The 8,403-nt window shown below is 40.7% G+C and overlaps 1 protein-coding gene across 1 annotated transcript in view; it reads left to right on the top strand.

Annotated features, from left to right (window-relative positions):
• Positions 1-8,403, top strand: part of LOC109315918 (phosphatidylinositol 4-phosphate 3-kinase C2 domain-containing subunit gamma-like) — a 16,330-nt gene that overhangs the window by 1,115 nt on the left and 6,812 nt on the right. Inside the window, exon 2 of the mRNA XM_019543879.1 lies at positions 7,257-7,410. The gene's annotated coding sequence lies outside the window, so the exon portion shown is untranslated. The remainder of the gene's footprint in view (positions 1-7,256; positions 7,411-8,403) is intronic.

Genomic DNA, 8,403 nt, shown 5'->3' with positions numbered 1-8,403 from the left:
CCTCTGTGCTGCCGAGAGGGTCAGCCCCTAACCTATAACCATAATGCTGGTTCCCTCTCCCCAGGTGCAGCACCCTGCACTTGTCCTTGTTGAATTGCATCCTGTTCAGATCCGCCCACTTCTCCAACCTATCCATGTCTGCCTAGATGCGGTCCCTGTCAGCCGGTGTATACACTTTACCCCACAGCTTGGTGTCATGAGTGAATTTGAACAGGGTGCTCTGGGGCTCTTTAATTCCTAAGTTCTGCACATGCTTTTCAGCCACAGAATCTCATTACCCTGCAAAGTTTTTTCTGCCATAGTGTTACTAAGGAAGGGTGGGTAGGCACCATCCCCAGGCACCAACTTAGGGGAGCACGTAAATAGCAGCTACAGCCACTGCTGGCCTGGCATCATTGCTAGCAGCCCAGCTACTGCCCTGAGCACTACTGCTGCCCCGAGCACAAAACTGCCTAGGTAGGCCTCCGTTTTTCTGCCTAATTGAAATGCGTCTATTCTAATGAACATAGGTAGTTATGCATTAAGCCATGTAGGTCAAAGAGATGTGAAAAATCCCCCAGCCAAATTTCTGCAAGAACATCAGGTTTTCTGTATGCACTCTGCAGTAGTTATGGGAAGTGTTTGTGTGTGTGTGTGTGTGTGTGTGTGTGTGTGTGTGTGTGTGTGTGTTTGGTGAGGGGGTCCCTCAGTTTAAAATTACCATGAGAAGAATTTTTATCACAAGGGTTCAAAGGGTTAATAGAAAGTGGGATTTTCATTGCATTGTGCATGATACCTATGCTAGTCTCAGTTTAAACTTTTTAAAGGACAGGTAAAAGGAGAAAGAATTGAATGCCTGCCTTTATATATGGGAGAAATTGTTCATTCGAGTGAATTGTTGACCTCTGTCATTCTGCCAAGCTGACTGGACCCATGGGGTAAGCTGCTGCTCAAGTACTGGTTTCAAAAGTTAAAGCTACCTGGGGAGTACTTTAAAAGGACATTGCCAAGGTTGGTTTACCCAAAATCTGACCTCTCATTTTTTCCCTCTCCCTAAATCTTCTTGAAAACTTCATGTAATTCTGTTTTGAATCTTTTCTTGTTGTCCAAAATAAAACATTTCAATTGTTATTGGAGGATAAAGATTAGAAGAAATCCAGTATTTGCAGCATGTGAATACAAATGTGACAAACAAAGGAATGAGATTCTAGGTACCTACAAGAAAGTGATAGATATACATTCTTTTCATTAACTAAGTATTAGAAATGGTGAATTAAAGATTAAATGGAGGGGAAAATAATAATACAAGGGAAAGTTTTTTAATAATTACACTTTCAGTGAAATCAAAGGATTTTTTTATTATTTTGTAATTTTAATAGAGCCTAGCTGCACCTTACACATAGACAAATATAAATATGGGGACCTGATGTACTCTAAGGCGATCCCTCTCTAAACTGTATCTTGGTAGGATGGAATATTATTATAAATTACTTTTTATAGTAGTCCTATTATGGTAGTGCCAGAAGACTTAATTAGTAGTTAGTCTTGCTGAGATGCATGCTACACAGAAACTCAAAGAGCCCTGACCCAAGGATTTACAGTCTAATTAGAAATAAGATGCAACATGTGAATGTAACATTAGGAGTTGTGGTACGAGGAGAGAGTGAAGGAAATAAGTTGATGTGTTTAGACAAGTAGCTGCTGTCTACTTTGGTTCCAGTTGTTCTAATCCAGAAATTAAGGCTCAGTATTTTTGAGGTTGACATCTCACTACTTAGAACCCTGCAAAAACTGAAAGGGGAAACCTGGAGAAATAATGTTATGCAATTATATAATATTCTAATGCACATGAGAGCAGGGTTAAATCTGAATGTTCACTTCAAATGTTCATGGGTTTTTCTCTTCCCTTTTTAACTTACGTTTTCAGGTAAATGATGAAGTATGTTCCTCATTTCTTCCTTGTTCTTAAAAACCTGCAAGACCTGATATACTAGAAAAATATCTTTCCTCTCCCCCCAAAAATCCTTCCCATATATCTAAGATAGACATCCTGCACTATCTTTCATGGGCATAGATGGCCTTGCCAATACAGGCCACTCTGCTGTTAAAGAGGGGGTTAAACATAGATACCACTTCCTCCTCTAATGCTAAACTAATGACCACAGAGAAATTACTAAAGGCCCTGGAATCAAGGTAGAAGAGGAGTACTTTTCCAGCACAATGTGGCTATTTAGACTGTTCATGGGGAACAGTGTTTGAAGCTGAAGTCTTTGAAAGGTGCATCATATTCTAGTAGAGAGAGCATGGATGATGCTGCCTGTTAAGAATTTTGTTTTGTTTTATGTTATTTTAAATTCTTTTAAATATACTTTTTACTCCACTTTGGCATTCTGTGCCCAGCACTCATTTTTCATCTGTAGCAAAGAGAGTGAGAAACCAAAGCAGCACTAAAAAAAAATTCTGGTTAAAAGACATTCTGTCTGCTGTCAACAAGGCTATTTAGTCTATTACAACTGTGTAGCTAATTGTATAGTTATGGTAATAGTGCCCTCCAGAGGAATTTTGAAGGAATTCAAGGAACTAACAAATGATGATGTAGATGTGGATTCAACAGCGAAGTGCTGTATCAGTGGTTCTCAGCTGGGGTTCAACGAGACTCCTTTAGAGTTGCTGCAGTACAAGTGTTGCCACCAACATGACAGCCAGGTAAAAGTGCCGTGTGTGGGGCTGTGGCATATACACACTCTTGCTGTATTAGGGCTCTCTGGTAACCCTAAAGTGTGACAGGATAGCTGGCTTGGGCTGTAGCCCTTTCCAGCCTGTGCTCTCTCCCTCCAATGCTCCTCCCAGAAGCAGAAGAGTACAGGGCAGTTCCATCCTTGTGCCTTTGTTTCCAGGAGAAGTATGGTGTGGGGGAGCCAGACCGGGAAGGATTACAGCTTGAGCAGACTCTCCTACCATGTTTTACGAGTTATCAGAGAGCCGTAACATGGCAGGAATGTGCACATGTTCCACAGCCCTTCCTGGGCTGCCTGTGCAGCAGGCACACACAGCAGTTTTACCTGGAGGCCGCAAAACCCAGTTGAGAAGCACTGAGACCACACCAACAGTGGTTCCCAACTGGGGCTGTCCCCATATTCGAAAAACAGCATGGATGCCCCGATTCTGAAAAGGTTGAGAACCACTGTGCTATATATTTAAGAAATGTACTTGAAATTTAGAGTATGTGCTTCTAAAAGGTTTTGTCTCTCTTACAAATATCACCACATTTGTTAACATGGTTACAATAGATCACTCCATAAACTGGATATGCATATGAGGGCTTCATAAATCCCACTGATTTCAGGAATGGAGCACAAGGATGACTTGGTGGAGAATCATGTCATTGTTTCTAACTTGCAGTAAGATGGATTTTAAACAGGTTACAACCTCCATATTGCGTTGTCTCAACTTCAGCTAGGGTTGCATTACAATTCTGAGATGTTACAAATTAACCATTGCAAACAGCAATAAATGCAAGTAGTCCCCCAAATCAAAGCTTATTTTTAGCCCAAGCTAAAAATGTACGTAAAACTGTGACTCCATAAATGGGTTATGTGATTAAATATTTCAACTTTTTACATGTTCTCATTGGCAGTAACTTTAGGGATTTTATCCAACAGGTACTTAGGCAATACATATCAGCAATGTCTGTAATTTGTGCCACCATGGATTTTCTAGTCTTTTCTTCTAAAGAAAACAGTGGTTCATTTCCAAAACATTGTGACACTAGACCTTGAAAAGATGTTATTGCATACATGATATTTTGTATTATAAAATGGAAATCCAGAATGCTTCACTACAAGATACCTTAAAGTCAGAATTTCAGACATGCACTGGGATTTCTAGGTTTGGCGGCTTTTAAACCTATGGATAGCTAAACCGGTAGTAAGTCAAATCCGGATTGTTTAAGAAACCAAAGTTAACTTTTTTATGAGTCTGTTTTGAGATTGAGAAGAGGTGGTTGTGCCATTTACAACAAGTCTGTAACAGGGGAAAGGCTCAGAGCCAAAAATTTCTGCTAGATCTCATTGCCACTGGAAGGCTGGGAATGGGGGTGGTCATATAGGCCATGGACAAGTTTTTATTTCTACTGCTGCAATAGCAATTCTTCCAAGAGAGGAAGTATGCAGGCATTCCAGCCTGCAGACACCCCTACCTTTGCTCTTCATGCCTTTCCCAACCCTGAACAGGACTGCAAGTTCAGAATAGGATTGCTGCTTTCCTCCTACTTTTCTTCTTTTTTTTTTACTTCACCTAGGAAATTTTATCCAGAATGTTATGCTAGGATAACATTGAAGTTATGTTGGCTGAGTCTAACATTTGGGAATTATGAAATCTAACATTGGAAGTCATCCTTCATTGAGTGATCTGCTACCTGAATGTTCTTTCTGTAAGCTTTCTTCTTTTCTTTCTTTCTTTTTCCTAACATGATATCAGGTGCTGATGGCATGTCCTAATTTCTGACATTGTTCTACTCAGGTTTTTCCACTTATTTATCTATACTTTTATATAACATTTCTCTGGGTTACCCTTTTCTCTTCCAGGTGGTATGTCTGTTATCACTTAACATGTAAGTAACAATGATGGTATTTTTAAAGCTCATCCAATGCATATCCAGGGTTGTTATGCTCTAGTTGATATTTTGAGTTGGTTGCTTTCTACAGAGTTTCTGACCTTGTAAGTAGTGGTTTTCAATGAATTCTGAGAATATTCAACAGATGTATACTTTGGCATGAGTTAGCTTCTTGTTTCCATTCTGGATTTTTAGGACTGTTCCACAAGAGGAGGACTTCTGCAAGGCTTTTCACAAGGTTTTGCATGACCTTCTCATAAACAAATTGGAGAAATGTAGGCTAGATAAAACTACTACAAGGTGGACTGATAACTGACTAAATAGCTGCAAGCAAAGGGTAATTATTAACAGGTCCATGTCAGAATGGCAGGCGCTTTAAATGGAGTCCCACAGAGGTCTGTGCACAGTGTGGTGTTGTTCAACACATTAATTAATGACTTGGATGCTAGCAGAAAAAGCTGCTTGAGCAAGTTTGTGTATGACATGGAATTGGGAAGGACTGCAAATACACTGAAGGATTGTAAATGCATTGGATATGAGCGCAATTCAGAAAGATCTCAACAGATTGGAAAGCTGGGCTGGAGCTAACAAGATGCAAGGTGCTACCCTTCAGGAGGAATAATCAAAGCCACAAATATAAAATGAGTGACACCTGGCTGGATTGCAGCACTAGGGAAAAGGACTTCGGAATCTTGGTAGACCACACACTCAATACAAGTCTGCAACATGATGCAGCTGCACAAATGGTGAATGCAGTTTTGGGATGCATCAATGGAAATGTTAGGTACAAGACAGTGGAGGTGGTACTGCCTCTCTACTCAGCACTGGTTAGGCCTCATCTGGTTTACTGTGTAAAATTATGGGCCCTACATTTTACAAAGGATGTGGAGAAGTTAGGGTCCAGAGGCAGGCAACAAAGATGATAAAGGGCTTGGAAAGCAAGCCTTATGAGGAGAGAGGCCAAAGAGGTAGGCATGTTCAGCTTGCAGAAAAGGCAGACGAGGGGACATGATAGCAGTTTTCAAACACTTGAAGGGCTGCTATAGAGAAGAAGGAAAGGACCTGTTCTCTCTTGCTGCAAGGATGAAGATGCAGAGCAGTGGCTGGAAGTTACAGAAAAGTAAGTTTAGATTGGATAGCTGGAAACACTTCTTCACTGTTAAAACAGGCAATGGAATTAGACTGCCTGGGGAAGTTGTTGACTACCCATCACTGGAGGTGTTCAAGAAGAGGCTGCATAACCACTGGTTGGGGATGATCTAAGTGTAGCTGTACCTATGTTCTACCATGGGAATTTTTCATACATCTGGGCTTTCCTAGTTTACCCCTCCCCCTACTATATGTATGTGTCAGGGTGTTTTTAAGCCTTCCCAGAGGTTTTGGCTGCTGGCTACAGCCAAGACTGGGATCTTTGACTGAGGTGTGCTGGTGTAAAAGCCAGAGGTTCCTGGCTAAAGAGCCTTGCCCTCCCTGCTCAGGATCAAACCAGTCACTGTATTTCAGGTCAGGAAGGAATTTTACTCCATGCTCAGATTAGGATGGCCTGGGGATGGGGGGGAGGTATTTTGCCTTCCTCTGTAGTGGGGCTCTACCCAGGGCTTCTTGATGATATATTAACAACATTCTGTGTTATGTCAGGGTTGACAGCAGTCTTATGTAGAGTTTAGGTTATGGTTTGGATAGGGATGATCCTGCCTTAGGCAGGGGGTTGGACTAGATAACCTCTGGAGGTTCCTTTCACCCCTATTTCTATATGACTCTGTCAGATAAGATACCAGTCCTGATCATTCCACTTGTCCAAATCTTTTCAAGTTTATGTAAGCTGTTTGCTGCCTGCTTGCCATTCATTGTATGACATCTAGTAAAATGTTATCACCTTTGCATATCTCGTTTCCTAAATACTTAAAATGACTAACTTGTAACAATTTTTTGTCTACTCTGACCATTACTTTTAAGACAGTTTTTAATTATATGATCTCACAGTCTCTCAGATGATCTGACACAATTTTTTCCACAAACTTATGCTTGCATAACAGATGTGTAAAATCACATATTGATCTGATTATTTAAACCAAGCAGTTCCTTCAAATCATTTATATTTTTAAAAAATCACAATAAACAGTTGTTGCATCTCATATGGAATGCAAGTAAAGTTTTTAATAAAAAAGTTTTAATAACAAACACCATTCTGGCCTGGGTAGTGTTCCTAAATATGCAGTTAAATTAGCTCTGTGATTATACACACAATTATATCTACCTCCGTCCTGTTGGTTTGGAAGAGATGATACACATGGTTTATATGGTGCTGGCTAATTTTTTAAAATAAGGGATGAAAATCCATTTTAAAGAAGATGCATTAGTTATACAGAGGGCATGGGGCGGGGGAGGGATGAGGTGTCTGCATAGCTCCATTCTGGTTCCCTTTTCCCACTTAGGTATTGCCTAGGGCTCCTGCCTGGCTACACCTCCCCCCACCCCTCCACTATCATTATGTTACTGCTCAGCTTTACAGCTCTTTTCATGGGTAGATCCAGCATATTAAGGGTTATAGGAAAGTATTGGACCTACAAGGTCTTGCATGGAAAATAGTCTGCAGAAATTGCTGTGCAGCTTGTCTTAACAATATGTTGGTATCACAAGATCATGTTTTATATTTGTACAGTGCACAATATGAACAATTCACAGAAGGTCAACAAATTCCTCTGAGTGCACTAGAATGACAAAGCTGAATTTCACAGAAAGCCATTGAGCAGACACACCGGACTGAGTGATGTGAGAAGAACAACATAAAGAAACACTGTCGACAACCACAAAAGGTAAGAAGAATAAAAACAAAAGCACAATGGTATAGAAATAGCCCTGAATCAAAACCATTGATTCAAACACTCCTGAACTTCAAGAGTTTGGTTTTTACTCTGAAACCTTCTTACCTGGATCTCTTCCTTTCTGAAACAGTACATACATTTATATAATGTGAGATTTCAAATCTGTTAAGATAGCTTTCCTTGTGTCTGTCATGCCTCTTTAGTTTAAACTCCATCTTTAGGACATATGTGCCAATTCTATTTTGCATTTCTATATTCACTTTCTCAGTAATCTTTTTTTTTTTAAGCTGGAGTCATTCATACCAAAGGTAAATGAACCACTGCATAATAAATGCTAGTTTCCTTGTAAAATTCAAAGTACCAAAAATAAGAAAACAAGAGGAGGGATTAACATTCATTGTCTAAAATGTTCAGTCCTTACTAATTCTGCATATTGCAGGGAATGGCTTTCAAAGCAGCATTGTTCAAATATTAAACATGGACTTTGTGACTTGGCTCTGTATTGACAGCATGTGAGAAACATACAGGAAATTATTCTAGGTAAAGTAAAATATACACGTTTCTTTTCTTTGCCAGTGAAGTTTTGGCCCTTCAGCTGAATGACTGTATGGGGCTACAGGGGCGTAGGTTGTAGCTATGTTGGTCTAAGGGCATAGGCAGACAAGGTTCTTTGGGTAAATCTGATATCAACAAACAACACCCACAACTACAGCCCATCCCAGCCCAACGAGCGAAACGAGCAAACAGGTACGCAATGGGGGCCAGAGCAATGCTGGGAGTAGGGAAGCAGTACTCACATCCACAGGAGGCCTCAAATGCCTCTACACAAACGCTCGTAGCATGGGAAACAAGCAGGAGGAACTCACCCTCCTGATGGCTGACACCAGCCCGGACATAGTGGGGATCACGGAAACATGGTGGGACTCTACGCATGACTGGGCGGTGAATGTCAAGGGCTATAGGTTGTACAGGAGGGACAGGATA

The sequence above is a fragment of the Crocodylus porosus genome, unplaced genomic scaffold (assembly GCF_001723895.1).
Source record: "Crocodylus porosus isolate Cpor-Errol unplaced genomic scaffold, CroPor_comp1, whole genome shotgun sequence".
NCBI classification, from domain to species: domain Eukaryota; kingdom Metazoa; phylum Chordata; order Crocodylia; family Crocodylidae; genus Crocodylus; species Crocodylus porosus.
The sequence above is the reverse complement of the archived record's forward strand: the minus strand, read 5'-3'. Positions and strand labels throughout refer to the sequence as shown.